The 16,231-nt window shown below is 45.2% G+C and overlaps 1 protein-coding gene across 2 annotated transcripts in view; it reads right to left on the bottom strand.

The window, feature by feature from the left end:
• The window catches only part of LOC138284178 (aminopeptidase Ey-like), a 534,815-nt gene that overhangs the window by 387,118 nt on the left and 131,466 nt on the right, over positions 1-16,231 (bottom strand). The window lies entirely within an intron of this gene.

The raw sequence follows: 16,231 nt of genomic DNA, 5'->3' as shown, positions 1-16,231 counted from the left end.
CCTACTACAACTATTAGATTTATTTGGGGACATATCAGGCCTACTGGTGAACTGGCCAAAGTCATGTCTGTTCCCGTTGCAACAGACTCCGAACCCCCAGAGAGAAACCTCCCCCACACATAATTTACAACGGTGTTACACCACCTTCAAATATTTGGGAGTGCAAATATATCATGACGAATTGGACCTCAGAGAGGGAAATTTATATAGGATGATTAGATCTATCAGAGGCTTGATGCCCTTCTGGTGTTCACTCCCACTATCACCCATCGGAAGAGTAGCAATAGCTAAAATGATCATATTACCTAGGATCCTATACTATCTGTTGGCCTTACCGTTAAAACTCCCCAAAAACTACTTTGTGCCTCTGTCCAGCCTACTGACAGAGGCACCGAGTTGCCGAGTGGAGCTAGATAAGACTTATATGCCACTGGAAAAGGGGGGACTGGGAGTACTGCAGCTCGAGTTGTACTATGCGGTGGCACAAATACACTGGATCATGGATTGGATGTGCAACCCAAAAGGCTCAGATGGACAAATGGTGTATGCACAGCTGGGACACTTAGACGTGTTCCGATGGCTCATAGGCCAAGAAAACCCACTGCCCTGCAGTAATATTTTGATGGGAGTGGCAGAATGGGTGTGGAGCCGATACGTGATGAAGAAAGGGCAGAAAACACCATACTCACCCAAGATCCCATTGCTTGCTACTCCTGGTGCAAATAAAATAAAAAAACAATTTAAATTGTCCACCTGGGTCGACAAGGGGGTGCAAATTATTGGAGAAATATTCGAGGAGGGACACTTCCAATTGTATGAGACACTGGCAAACACACACAACTTAGGAAATGGTGAATTTCTCACACACAGGGCACTTCAACAGGCAGTGCGCAATACGTGGGGTAATGGCAATGGCGAACCGCACACATCAGCGGCACTTCATGAATTACTGCTGGGTGCGGGTGAGCAATCGGACATATCTTGGTTATACAAGATATTACAGGATTACCCAGAAGAGATACAACCACAGGCTAAAACCAGATGGGAAGCGGCCCTGCTATCGCCGTTATCCACGCAAACGTGGAATATAGCGCTCACAACTACACGTGACGTATCGAGAAACGCCGGTTTCCGATACACCCAATTCAATTACCTACACCAGACATACCTCATCCCAGCTAGGATAAAACGCATGTTCCCACAGTCGACCCCAGACTGCCCGAGGTCCCTGGAGGCTGACTTTTTACATATGACATGTACTTGCCCACCAGTACTCCGCATATGACAAGAAGTAATGACGCAGACGGCTGACTGGTCGAGATTGCCCCTACTCCCGTCTCCGGAATCCTGCCTATTGGGGATACGCCCACGGCGAGGAAAGGACAGACAAAAACATCTGTGTGCTGACCTCGCGTTCGTTTTATTCAAACAACTAATAGCGATACACTGGAAATCGCCCAGCACACCAGATATACACCGATGGACATCAGAATTACTGCACTGGGACAGGATAGAAGCACAAATAATATGCGAAATGCGCGACAGCGGAATGGAAATCAAGGGGGCGGATATATGGGACTCCCTTATAGAGCAGCTGGAACAGAAAGATGACAACCGGCCTCCATGAGTTAACACTGCCCCAGGTACATACATTTACACAAATCATCCTCATGTTCAGCTTGGAGTCTCATAGAGAAGGGTAGCTCACCTTCTCCCTCCCCCTCCTCGCTCCCCCCCCCCTTCCCCTTACAGGCTTCAGCCCCCACAGCTCCTCCCTCCCATATAGCATGGAACATGTGCTGGGTCACTAGCGTGTGATCATATTTTGAAATGGCGCTTCACTGTTAACTTTCTTTCTCTTTTTTCCTTTTCTTAATCTTCCTTTCTATTCTGTTTGATTGTTAATTGAAAGATCTGCTAAGTTATATAGCGGACAGCAGAGTTATTCTAGACGCAAGATAGTTTGTTACAATAACTCGATGTTATGTTTAAAGCAATGTGAAATAATTGATCAAATCAATAAACAGATTTTTTTTTTAAAAACTATTGGGTGGACTAAGCCAGGTGTAACCTCCAAGGAGAGAATGTCCCCAGGCTGGATTTTTAAAGAATGTTGTTTTCTGGGATTGATTTTTGCCACACTTCCCAGGAAGTGGTCATTCCAGAGGTAGGCACCCTGCACTCTATTGGCCAGTGGTGCCCCCCTCCTTACCAACCCAGGAGCAAGGATAAATATGGCAGAGCTCCCCAACAATTCAGATCCCTGCTGGAAGAAGATACTGGAGAAGAAGGACCACCCTGCTGAACCCCTGGTCTACACCTGACTCACAAGGACTGCACCAGCTGCACACTTTGGGCTTCATCAAGAAAAGGACTTTGCCTTACTTCTCCAATCCCAGGAGTGGACTTTCTGTAAGCTACAGGTACAAAGGAGCAGACCAGAGTCCCCTGCATTAAGTCAGCCAAGAAGAGCACAGCTGACCAGCTCCCAGTGGCAATTTGAGGATTCTGACCAGGTGCATTCTGGGAATTGTAGTTCCAACTCCCCAGGAGCAACTCAGAGCTTCTGGAACCGTGGTTCAAGTTTGTGGTCACTTCAAAGAACCTCTGGGAGAAGATCCAGAATTTTGGAGCCATTTGGAGCAATTGTTGTATAAAGCTCCATAAGTTCAAGAGGTGCATTATGGATGTTGTAGTCCCAGACCTCAAGAAGCAAACCAGAGCCTCTGAACCCTTGGCTGGTAATGTGGACCACTTTTCTAAATCAAGAAACACTTCTGAAAGTAAGTGTAACAGTGTTACATCGTGGGTGAACTCTGGACTTTGCTCCTGTTCAGTGCAACCTTTTTTAAACCTTTGACCGCTCCTTGCTTCTAAGCGCTAGTTTTATTTTTAATCTTTAAAAATTCATAACTCTGGTTCCCTCCCTACACTGGATTTTGGTTATTTTTATGTCGTTTCAAAGCTAAAATTATTTCAAATTTTTATAAATTGGTGTTGGATTTTTATTATGTGTTGTGTTTTAGTTACTTACTGTTTTGTTGTTATTAAATGCTTTGCAAACCTGTCTCCTAAGTTAAGCCTAACTGCTCGTGGGCCATGCTACAAGGGTTGAGCAAGGATTAATTTATTAGACCTTACCTGGTCCTAGGTGGGGGATGGTGATGTGAACTCCGTTTCTACATAAAAAAACTCTAAAACTCTACTAGTACCCATAAATTACACATTAACCCAAATGTACAGACAGTTCCTTACTTGAGTATAACCCACCAGGAGTTAAAGTATCGAAATCCAGAAGATAAGTGGATTCCAAAACTCACAGTTTATGTTCTCTGTCTCCACCCCTAACATCAGGGTGAACAGCATCAATCACAACAAGTTTCAATAACTTTTCATTCTGCACTTCAGTGAAATGCCTGGTCACCGGGTATTGCTGGCCCTTAACCTTAATCGCTCTCTAATGTTCCAGTATACTGTTTTCTCTCTGTGGATCGTGCTGTCTATATACAATTTGTTAGAAGGGCATATAAGGCAGTGTACTCAATAATCAGTGTAGCAATCATACTTGCCTGGGATTATATATTCCTGTTTGCAGTTAGGGATTTTAACTTTAGTGCAGCTGGAGTTGTTAATACATGCTTTGCACTTCATACAAAAGAAGAAACCATTAGTCATATAATGCTGTCTACCAAATTCCTGCGTGGCCATGTTGTGACTAAGATCATCACTGATTGACTTGCTTTTATGAAAGGTGATCTGAGGAGTATCTTGCTAGTACTTGTTCAGTACTGCATTAGTTTTAAGTATATGCCAATTGTTTCTGAAGATCTTTCTGATGGGATGGGCACAGTCAAAAAGGTAGTAATGAATTTCACCTGCTCTGAGTCACCCTTCTTGAAGTTCCTCACTGAATGTAGCAATGTGGTGCGAGAGACATCTGCCTTCCTAGATGCTTGATCTATCACTTTACTGCTGTAGCCTCTCTCTTTACATCTGTCTCTCATACTCGTCTTTTCAGCTTCAAGTTTCCTGGGTGCTGCAATTGTGTTTAGCTCAAAGTAACTCCCCATATGGGACACAGTAAATTAAACTCGATGGATGAGCACTTGCTGCATTGAGTAAACTATTGCCAGCAGTTGGCTTACAGTGTAACTTGGTATTCAATTGCCCTTTGCTGGCATCAATCTCCACATCCAGAAATATAATAGAATCCCTGCTCAAATGACCTGTGAGTTGAATGTTGTGAGTGTTGTCATTAAGGATGGAAATTAAATTGGTAGCAGAAGTCTCACCCCCTTTCCAGATAACAAAAATGTTGTCTATATAACTAACCCACATGATCACGTGGTTATCAAACTAAAGCGGACACCTGCTCCTCCTACTAAGCCATGAACAAATCTGCGTAACTGAGGGAGAAGCAGGTACCCATCGCCGTTCCTTGTAGCTGTATGTAGATCTTGTTATCAAACAGGAAAAGGTTGCTGGGAAGGCAATACACCATCATGTCAAAAAGCATTTCTGAGTGCAGCAGCAGAGAAATAGATCTTGATCTCAAGAAGTGTCTAGAAGCAATAATGCCTAGCTCATGTCTTATGCTTGCATAGAGACTGCATTCATCTTGTGTTATTAACACAGCCCCTCCTCTTCGCAATGTATTTTCTCAATCAACGTAAAGGAGTGTGTAGTGTCTCTGAAATATGCTGGTAAGGCTGTAACAAAAGGTCTCAGGTAGTGATCTATATATTTCGCAGTATTTTCCAAAAGTGACCCCATGGTGGATACAATCGGCATGCCGGGTGGTTTGTGACATTCTTGTGCTATTTGGGCAATAAATATAAGACTGGAATGTGTGAGTGGTCACACTTAAGAAATAAGTATTCCTCCCACTCAAGGAGCCCCTTATCCTTCCAGTTCCCCAACATTTCCCAATAATTCTGGCTGGAATCAGCAATCTCTAAATATTTGGAGATAGCATACCAGACAGGCTCACACAATAGTCTCCTCCCCTCCCAAAGACAGTCTACTTTGGAGAGAATCATTACATTTCCCCCTTTGTCAGAGTGTCGTATGACAATAGATTAATCATTCTTGAGGCCCTGTAGTGCACTGCGCTGATTCTTGGAACAGTTGTTACTCCTGTTATCCCCAGTTCTGTATCTTAATGTCTTCAATTCACTGGTAATACTTTTTTCAAATACAACAACTGCATCACAGTGAATCAAAGGTATAAGTGTTGATTTAGGCTTCAAAGTACTAGAACAAGGGTAGTCAACATCAATATTCAAATTTAACAGATTCAAAAAAGAATCTTCATGATAGTCACTCTCAGTATCAAGTATAGCCAACGCATGTAAGGTTTCAATATCCTCAATGCATAAATTAATCAAGGTTGGACTACACGCTAGATAAGGGGCTTCTCTGATTTTTTATGGAACCGTTTCTTGAGTTTAATTTTTCTCATTAAGCTAAAGAGTTCAATTCTAGTTTGGACTTAATCAAGCCTACTAGTATGGCATAAAGAAAGTCCCAGGGTTTAGATAGATTGATCACATTAATTCCTCCTTTCCTTAGCCTGGTTTTTGACTGCTTGTTCATCTTGCTTTTCCTCATCCTCCTTTGCCTCATCCCCTCCAGGATCTTTGCTCCGTTTGGTGTTCTGTTCTTTCCTTGTTTAGCAGTTGGAATTGCCTTAAAAAATGTATTCCTATTGGTATTGTAACTCTGATTGAGGTCCCCCATAATTAGTGTTCCCAAGATGTCAGACAGATTACTATCTTAGTTAGTTATAGTTTTGTTCTGAATTTACTTCTACAAAACCTTAGAAAGTCTCCAGATATATTTATAGTTATTTCAAGTAACTATAACTCATGCCCTGAGTATAACTGGCAGCCCCACCACGCACAGTTTTTATAACATATTAAATAATTTAAATAATTTTAGAACAAATGTTACAGTGATGTTATCAATGATGTTATAAAAGATGTCATGAGTGCTGTAATATCTGGGGTAACTAGCAGTGCATCACATGGGTGTGAGTTATAGTTTCCTTAGGACATGGGTTACAGCTACTTGAAATAAATATAACTATAACTGGTGAATTTCTGTTTTTAAGTGAGTTTTCTGTAATTCTATTTCCTAACTATAATGTCGCTGTAACCTTTGTTTTTTTCCGTGAATTTCTATGTTTTGTTTAAAATAAAGTAATTTTCATTACTATATATTATTTCAACCACTCCCTAACCAACCAATCCCCAGAGAGAGAGAGAGAGAGAGAGAGAGAGAGTGAAAGTGAGGGATTTAGATAGAGATTGTGATTTAGGCTTTGCTGAATGATACACTTAGAATGAGCTAATTCCAGAAACAAAATTGAAAAGAAAAATGTTTTTGAAAATTATGAAGAGTGAGATCTCCTTCCAGTATGTAACTCAAATATTTAAAGTTGAAAATAAACTAAATCAGGAAACGACCACAGACTCACCTAGTCTAGAACCCTTAACCTTTAATTTGCATGTTTGAGACCTTAATCTCTAGGCCAGAAGTGACCACCTACTGTGCAGTGTCCAGACTTAGCTGTGACATTCAACCCACAGATTGTGAGTGGAAAAGGTCTTCAATGTTCCAGTACTAGGAATGTTTAACAGTGAAACACTAGAAAATAAACACACACTGCCAGGCGATTCTAGGATTTGAATCTTCAGTATACTGAGTAACAGCACAAGACCTTGACCATTAGGACAGAAGTGACTCTGTTCTGCTGTGCATCCAGACATAACTATAAGATTCTCATCAAACATCTTGCTAGTCTGACTCTTTGAAGTCATTGTATAGAGAGACCATTGCAATGACAATTTCTCTCTCTTTTCCATCCCTTTATGGGATGGAAGAGAGATAAAAAGTTACAGGACTGTTCGCAGTCCTAATTGGTTCCCTACATCCTGTGAGAGCCGGCATTGCTCCCGCATGCAGGGAGCAGCTGTAAATAGCAGCTCCATACTTGTGGAATCAATATTTTCATCTGTTTCCCTGCATGCATATTTGTGTGCAGGGAAACAGATGAAAACTTCACTTTCTGCAAGTGAAATGTTTGCTCTGACTTGGTAGGAGCTGTCAAAACTCCTGCCAGGGCAGAGCAAACAGCTATGTCCCGGGGGTGGGCACCCTGGGACACAGCAGGAGCCGGCCCTAGGGGATGGCGGTCCCCAGGGCCATAATTGGCTCTTCGAGGGGGGCCATGCAGCCCCCTTCCAATGTAAAATGGCCCTGGGGAGGTGGTGGTCCCTGGGAGTGCGGGGGGGCTGCGCAGCCCACCGTATAAAGTTTTATATTTGTCCCAGGGAGGTGGCAGTCCCTGGGACTGCAGAGGGGCCAGGCGCCCCTCCCTTGCATACAATTAAGTCATTGCCCTGGGGAGCTTGCGGTCGCCACGGGTGCGGGGGGGACCTTGCGGCCCCACCACATAAATTAGTACATTTGCCCGGGGAAGGTGGCAGTCCCCGGGGCTGTGAGCATTCCATGCGGCCCCTCAAATTGTATTTGATTGCAACCGCAGGTAGGTGGCGGTCCCTGGTACTCCGGGGGGCTGCGTGCTCCTCCCTCATTGTATTTGATTACAGCCCCAGGGCAGTGGCAGTCCCCAAAGGTTTTGGGGGGCCATGCCAACCCCCATATTTATTATAAATAAGCCCCAGGGAAGTGACAGTCCCTGGGGCATCAAACTGCCCTAAGAGGGGGGCCCCGTGCCCCCCACTCCTTCATTTCAAAATGCCCCCAGGACTTGGCCCACCCAGGTGCTTCTAAAAACAAGTGCAGGCTTGTTTTTTTTAATTATTATTTTTGCCTCGAATTTGAAGATCCACTGCAAATTTGCAGCATTTAAAAAAAAGAAATGCTTCATTGCCCTGGGGGGTCCCTCTGGAACCCCGTCACCAGAGTTAAGGGGTCAGGGAGACCTTACCCTGCCCCTTTTCTTTTTTTGTGGGACTCAGCTGAAGCCGAGTCCCAAGATGGCTGCCAACACTTCCTGGTAGAAATGTTGGCAGCCAATCAGAGCTCTGCATTTCCCTGCACAAGTTTGTTATTATTTGCTAACCCTTTGCGCCTCTAGATATGTATATTTCGTTTTCTTTTAATATTTCAAAAAGTACGGAACGGATTTACACCAAATTACAAAAAACACTCTTTCTGGATCAAGAGTTATCTTTCTGCTGAATTCGGTGTAATTCTGTCCAGCAGTTCGGGCTGTAATCGTGTCTAAAATCCCTAGGGGAATTATAATGGGAAATGCAAATTTTTTGACCCCCCCCTTTTTCTCAGCCACTGCTTGACAGATCATCCTGAAACTTCCTATGAACAACACGATTCACTGGAACACTTTTATTGGCAAATTTCGTGAAGATTCATCAAACGGCGCCAAAGATATAGGCAAGTCAAAAAATGCTTTTTCAATGGAAACATGCCATAATTATAACTACCTACTGGTGACCTCTAGTAGGTAAGACATATATATATGTACATATATACACCCACACATATATTATTATTATATATATATGTGTGTGGGTATATATATATATATATATATATATATATATATATATAGACTCAATGCGTTTCGACCACGCAGGGTCTTGCTAATGATACAGCTGAACAACCATAAATGCTCATTAAGTACAGTGTTACCGTGTGACTATAAAGGAGGGACCAAACTTGGTTTACTCGCATGGGCACCATCTTACAGTATATAGATAACATAGAAACAAATATTAATACTTCAATCTCTAGAAAATACCATTATTGTATCCTAGAAGCACCACAATAAGCTCCACTAGTTGATTGAGTTTATTTCACTGATTTGGCTGTTCAAATGCAATTTTCAACACAGAAGCGATTTCCTCACATAGGCACCATCTTTTGATATATACATAACAAGAGAAAAACACTGGTGTTTGCTACAGCTTTGGGACAAATGAAAATGTTGTTCATTATTTTATATCCTATTGTACTGTTTAAAGCACCTTGGTGTCGGCACAATACAGTCAATCCACTAATGGAACCCATTTACTCAACACTGCAATATTGTTATGTCATTGTTCCAACCAACACATCTTACACTAATATTCTTCACCGTTATTCTCAATCATGATTACAGTACATATAAGCCAGCTCACACTAGAATCCAATAAAGCTCATTTGGACAAATTCCTCTCTTCTAACCCTTATATTTCTATGTTCTCAATATGACACAATAAGATTATTTAGGCACCGCTCCAACGAATATAGCATTGTAGCAAAATAGTATTGTAACACAAAATCTTATTAAGCATATTGTTGTATTTCCTGGATTATTTAGACTATGTAATAAGATGAAGGATGATATGCATTTGTACTGAAATATTAAGATTTGTTTTTATGTTGTTTCTATGTTATCTATACACTGTAAGATGGCACCTGAACCGAGTTTGGTCCCTCCTTTATGTTCACTTGGTAACACTTACATAATGAACACCTATGGATGTTGAGCCATATCATGAACAAAACTCTGCGTGGTTGAAACACGCTGAGTATTATGGTGCGATATATCTGTTTTTCCACAGCACACCTGAGTGGGCGTTCCCACTTTGTTTAGTTTGGACCTTTGGAATGTGATCGGCAGCTCTGCCGATAGATACACCACCCCCACAAGGGCATAGGAATCAGGAACATTTCATGGAGGAGTTTACATTTATATATATATATATATATATATATATATATATATATATATAGATAGATAGATAGATAGATAGATAGATAGATAGATAGATAGATAGATAGATAGATAGATAGATAGATAGATAGATAGAGTTATGTCTGCACTTTTGGATTTGCCAGAAGTAGCCTTATCCACCTCGGCTGCATCCTGGAAATTTCAAGGATGATCCATCAAGCAAGGATAAAGAAAAAGGGGAGGCCAAAAACACTTTTCCTATTCATATCTTTATAGGAAAATTGAAAAGCAATACTGCTAAAACTGCTAACAGAATTAGACATATTTTGGTAGAACGTGTGCATTTTGTGAATTGTTGTGAATCTGTCAGTAGATTTTGAGAAATAAGTATTCAAAATGTATGAATATGTGATCCGTAGAGGATATGCAGAGGTTCTGTGATGGATGAGCAAGCTCAACCACATGTTGTGATTGGCTGGCTGCAGCCTTAAGGAAATGTTGCAGCTTCCATCTTCGGACTTGGGACTCAGTCCCTGAGCCCTACAAAATAAAACAAAAATACCATATAAAGGGGCAGGCTAGGGGCACCGTGACCCCTTGGGCCTTGTGGGTCAAATTTAAAGAAATTTCTTTTGGGGGGAATCTGTGGAGTCACAGATCTACTGCAGTGGCCAGTGCAACACCCCTGGGCCTTCACCATGGATCCGTGGATCTGTGGATCTTGACCGAATCTCCAGGAGTGTCACTCTGAGTGTCACAGTGTGTCGCGTAGGCTCTCGTTATCATAATGAGACTACTGGATTTTTGGGTGGCAAGATCGTTTACATTGTGGGGGACTAAGTCTAACCCACGGCAAAGGACCCTTGTCACCCCAAATCCGGGTTGAGCTCCGGCTAACTAGCAGTGCCTTATCTCTCCCAAAGGGAAGAGACAATTGGGCAGCCGAGCGCATGTCATCTTAGTGCTTCCCAGGGAAGTCGTGGTCACTCAGGTCCCAACCAGTTCTCTCATACACAGTGTAGTCTCATATATGAATGACAAAGGCAGTTTAAGTTTTAAAGATTGGTGTTGGACTTTTGCTTATGCAGGGTCATCCCCAGTCTTTTTTCGCCTCCTGCCTCCTATTTTTTCCTGACATGTTGCTGTTGGCTTTTCAACTCTGAGCACTTTACCACTGCTAACCAGTGCTAAAGTGCATATGCTCTCCTGTTTAAATTGTATGTAAGTGGTTTATCCATGATTGGCATATTTGATTTACTAGTAAGTCCCTAGTAAGGTGCACTAGAGGTGCCAGGGCCTGTAAATCAAATGCTACTAGTGGGCCTGCAGCACTGGTTGTGCCACCCACATAAGTAGCTCTGTAATCATGTCTCAGACCTGCCACTGCAGGGTCTGTATGTGTAATTTTATACTGTAAATTCGACTTGGCAAGTGTACCCACTTGCCAGGCCTAAACCTTCCCTTTCCTTACATGTAAGGCACCCCTAAAGTAGGCCCTAGGTAGCCCCAAGGGCAGGGTGCAGTGTATGGATAAGGTAGGACATATAGTAATGTGGTTTATATGTCCTGACAGTGAAATACTGCCAATTTCGTTTTCACTGTTGCAAGGTCTGTCTCTCTCATAGGATAATATGGGGGCTACCTTTAAATATGATTAAAGTGTAGATTCCCCTAGAGAGTAGATGGACATGTGGAGTTTGGGATCCCTGAACTCACAATTTAAAAATACATCTTTTAGTAAAGTTGATTTTAAGATTGTGAGTTTGGAAATGCCACTTTTAGAAAGTGAGCATTTTCTTGCTTAAACCATTCTGTGACTCTGCCTTGTTTGTGGATTCCCTGTCTGGGTCAGTTTGACAGTTGGGTTGTTTTTTTACCTCACACCAGACAGTGACACAAAGGGAGCTGGGGTGTAATCTGCATTTCCTGATTAGCCATCTCTGCTAGGAGGGAGGGGTGGAGTGGTCACTCTCATCTGAAAGGACTGTGCCTGCCTCTGACAATGCTGTCTCCAACCCCCTGGTGTGTGTCTGAGGCCTTGCCTGGGCAAGGCAGGATTTCACAAGAAGGTGTGAGTCCCCTTTGAAGGAAGGTGACTTCAAAGACTAAAATGGGTATAAGAAGGGCACCCAAACTTACAAACTTTAGAAACACTTCTGGAACCAAGAGGAACCTCTGCCTGAAGAAGAGCTGATAGCTGAGGAAAACGTGCTGCCCTGCCTGTGACTGTGCTTTGTGGAGCTTTCCTGCAGTGCTGCTTCTGCCAGAGTAAGAGGGCAAAGACTGGACTTTGTGTGCCTTCCATCTTGAAGAAGAAATCTCCAAGGGCTTGATGTAGAGCTTGCCTCCTGTTGTTGAAGTCTCAGGGATAGCAAAGACTTCTTCCTGCCAGCACCTGGAGTCTCTGGAGAGACCCCTACTCTGCTCTGTGGTGCCCTTCCAGTTCCTGGGACCCTGAAAGGAGAGGCTGGCAGCCTAAGGACAAAAATACACGCACCGAGCGCCGTGCGGAGAAAAGATCGACGCGAATCCGATCGCGGCTGAGAAAACGACGCGACGCCGGCTCCGCAGCTGAGAAACGACGCCGCAGGAAACGCGACCGGAGAATCGACGCCCGGAGCAGGAGAAACGACGCGCAGCATCGCTGACGAAGGCTGAGAGATCGCAACCTGCGCCGCGGGACTTTCGGACCGTCGCGTGGCTGGCTTTTTCGACGCGCATCGCCGTGCCGAGTTGTTTTCGACGCATATAACCGTGCAGGGTTATTTTCGACGCACACCGCCCGTGCGGGGTTATTTTTGACGCAAACCAGGTACATTTACACGCTAGCAGCGCTAGTGTGTTGTTACAACTACCTAAAGACTCTTTTTATTTTAAACCTTTAAAAAAATCATAACTTGACTTGTGTATGTTGGATTTTTGTCGTTTTGGTCTTGTTTTGTCTAGATAAATATTTCCTATTTTTCTAAACTGGTGTTGTGTCATTTTGTGGTGTTTTCATTGAGTTACTGTGTGTGTTGGTACAAATACTTTACGCCCAGCACTCTGAGGTTAAGCCTACTGCTCTGCCAAGCTACCAAGGGGGTAAGCAGGGGTTAGCTGAGGGTGATTCTCTTTTATCCTAACTAGAGTGAGGGTCCTTGCTTGAACAGGGGGTAACCTGACTGTCAACCAGAGACCCCATTTCTAACATTGGTGACCAGCGGTCGGGATTGGACTTGTATTTGTACTTGACATACAGTGATTAAGTGTACACTACTGTTTTGATCTCAGACCACTACGTGACCACATACTACTTGTTTGGTGATCTTTTGATTTTTCTCTTAAGGACTCTTTTTATTCTACTTCCATGATTTTGCTGATCCCTTGACTGATTCTTTTTACTTCATTGGGAAATTATTTTTTTCTGCCTTTTGGAACTTTGCACTTGTGACCATCATGTCTCAATCTGGAGATGCAACAGCTGGAGCTGTGTTTGAAATGGAGAAACTGAAGGAGAACTCAGTTGCTCAATCGAAACAGTTCCTTAAAGATCTTGACTGTCCCACTGAGAGCTCCACCAGGGAGGGGGAGCTGCAACAGGCACAGAGGGCCTGGGTGACAATCAAGAAGGCTGGAAGGCACACAGAGGAGGAGAATATGGGGGGGGAAGTGCAGAGGATACACAGTGGTGTAGTGGAGGAACCTGTTACGCCTGGGGGGAGGGTCCCCAGGAGGGATGGCAGGGTGTCACCCAAGGGTCTGACTCCTGAAGAGTTACAGGACAGACAGGCAGAGAAGGAGTACCAATGGGAGCTGAAAAAGCTCGATTGGGAGTTGGAAGAAAGGAGGAGGAACTTAGAGATTAAAAAAATGATTTATGCTTACAAGCTTAAATTGAAAGAGCTGGAAGTCATGAGGGCTGAGTCCAGCTGGAATGGTGGCAGCAACAATTGTATATCCAGTGATGCTGCAGAAGTGCACATGCCCAGAGAGGTGGTGCCCTACTTGAAGGAGGGAGTTAACACACGCCAGGAGGTTCAGGGGTATGAGGTAGCTCCAGTGATGCACAGGGTCCCTGAGGTGGATTGGGGAACTGGCATGGGGAATCATATTCCTACTGGTGGGAGGGACACTCTACTGACTCTAGGTGAGAGTGACAGGGAGAGGGGTTCCCCCCAGGTAGAAGTCCTGGTTATGGAGTGTGAAGACATCCCAGAAGAGTGTGGGTTGAGTGTCAGGGACAGTCAGGTACTGTCTCACCAGTCTCAGGAGGGTGATGTGGGGTGCTTTGTCAAAGCAGAGTCACTGGATGGTTGGGTGAAGGGTACTTTGGTTAATTCATGTGAGGGGCTGAGTGATGTAATTGCTGGAGAGCATATGTCTAGTCCTTATTTTCCAGAGCTATGCCAACACCAGGTGGAGTGTGAGTTCTCTGACCCCAGGGAGCTTACAATGGAGACAGACTTCTGGGTGAGTACCAGAGAGTCTGAAGAGGCATTTGGGGGTGCTCCTGAGAGGAGTGGTCTAGGTAGTTCCCAACCAGGTGAGGTAGGGAAGGATTGTAGTGTCCCAGGTAGGTCCCAGTGTAGTGGGATGGGTGAGGGACCCCATGTCCAGTCTCAGAGGAGAGGGAATGGGGATGGGTTGAGGCCCAAGGTGCCCGAGATCCGGTCCCAGGTCCTGGAGGGTTCCCTGCGGGAACACCAGGAGGGGAGCCTAGCCTGTACCATAGGGACATCTGTTGAGGGAGACCCCACAGTGTCAGGAGAACTTGGGGGGGCGGCTGTAGCCAGCGTCCCACCAGTTCTGGTGTCTGGCAGTACCACTCCTAGTGAGGGGGTGCAGAAGTCCCGACAGAGGGTTGAGAGGGGGTTGCGGACCCCAGTGGAGAACCTGGAGGGTCAGGGGTCAGCTCTGAGAGCAGAGCCCCCCATGAATGACCTTGGTGAGACCATTTCTGGGTTGGGGGGAATCCAGACTCTGTCAGATGGGCAGAGGTCAGGGGACCTGCGCCCGCCAGACTCTTGTGTGGCCCTTCGGGACAGTGTGTCCCTTGAGGGGGGTAAGTGTGCCCCCCTGGAGGCCCTGGTGTGCCAGGCAGTGGTTCAACCGCAGGGTGGTGACCCTGGGTTGGATGACCAGGTTCAGAGGGTAAACTCTGACCTGGTAGGGGGTAGGTATGCCCCCCAGGAAGCCCTGGTTTGCCAGGCAGTGATCCAGTCTGTGGGTACAGACCCTGGATTGGGAGGCCAGGTTAAGGGTGTCCCCCCTGACCTGGAGGAAGGGGCTACTGCTAACCGTGCCCCTACCATGTTGTCTTCTGGGGGGGCCACTCCTAGTTGGGTGGTTCAGGACCCCAGAAGAGAGGGCAGGGGGAGGGAAGCCTCACCCCTGGCCCTGGTCCAACCTGAAGGTACAGACCCCAGGTTGGAGGATCAGTTGCAGGTTAACATCCCTGCACTGATGGAAGAATTGTGCAGGACTGCTTCTACAAGCACCCTGACAGTTTTTGACTCTGGGGGTGCCGCTTCTGTAGGGAGGGTACAGAGCCCCAGAGGGGAGGACCAGGGTCAGGTTGCCATCCCTGACCTGGTAGAAGAAAGAGTGGTCAAAGGGTGCCAGGCACCTGGGGCTACCACCCCCCACTCTCCACAGTCACAATGGTTAGAGAGGCCTGAGGTCGGACTCTCATACCTGACAGTTGTCTGGGGCCACTGTGGCTTGCTGTCCTGGTGGACAGAGTTGCCCCTGGGGGGGGGAGGACGAGAGTCACACCCCGGGGGTGGAGTGGGCAACACCACTGTGTTGGCCCTGGTGGTACTATCTGCCCATTACAATACATCTGTGAGCAAAGTAAAGTTAGGTGTTGCGCAGATGGTGTCTGTAGATGTGGAGAAGGGTTCCCCATGGGTTAGCTTAGTGGGCCCTGAGAGTATGGACAGAGGGATCCAACTGGAGTCAGGAAGGCGTAGAACTGGAACATGCCCCTGCTGTTGTGGGCCTGGGTCCCTGTTCTATCGCCCCAATCAGGGAAGTACATCAAGGTATTGATTGTTCTCCCCTGGCTTTAGGCTGGTAGGGGGTCGTGTTGGACTTTTGCTTATGCAGGGTCATCCCCAGTCTTTTTTCGCCTCCTGCCTCCTATTTTTTCCTGACATGTTGCTGTTGGCTTTTCAACTCTGAGCACTTTACCACTGCTAACCAGTGCTAAAGTGCATATGCTCTCCTGTTTAAATTGTATGTAAGTGGTTTATCCATGATTGGCATATTTGATTTACTAGTAAGTCCCTAGTAAGGTGCACTAGAGGTGCCAGGGCCTGTAAATCAAATGCTACTAGTGGGCCTGCAGCACTGGTTGTGCCACCCACATAAGTAGCTCTGTAATCATGTCTCAGACCTGCCACTGCAGGGTCTGTATGTGTAATTTTATACTGTAAATTCGACTTGGCAAGTGTACCCACTTGCCAGGCCTAAACCTTCCCTTTCCTTACATGTAAGGCACCCCTAAAGTAGGCCCTAGGTAGCCCCAAGGGCAGGGTGCAG

The sequence above is a fragment of the Pleurodeles waltl genome, chromosome 3_1 (genome assembly GCF_031143425.1).
Source record: "Pleurodeles waltl isolate 20211129_DDA chromosome 3_1, aPleWal1.hap1.20221129, whole genome shotgun sequence".
NCBI classification, from domain to species: Eukaryota; Metazoa; Chordata; class Amphibia; order Caudata; family Salamandridae; genus Pleurodeles; species Pleurodeles waltl.
Note: the sequence above shows the minus strand (reverse complement) of the source record. Positions and strands in the feature narration are given on the sequence as shown.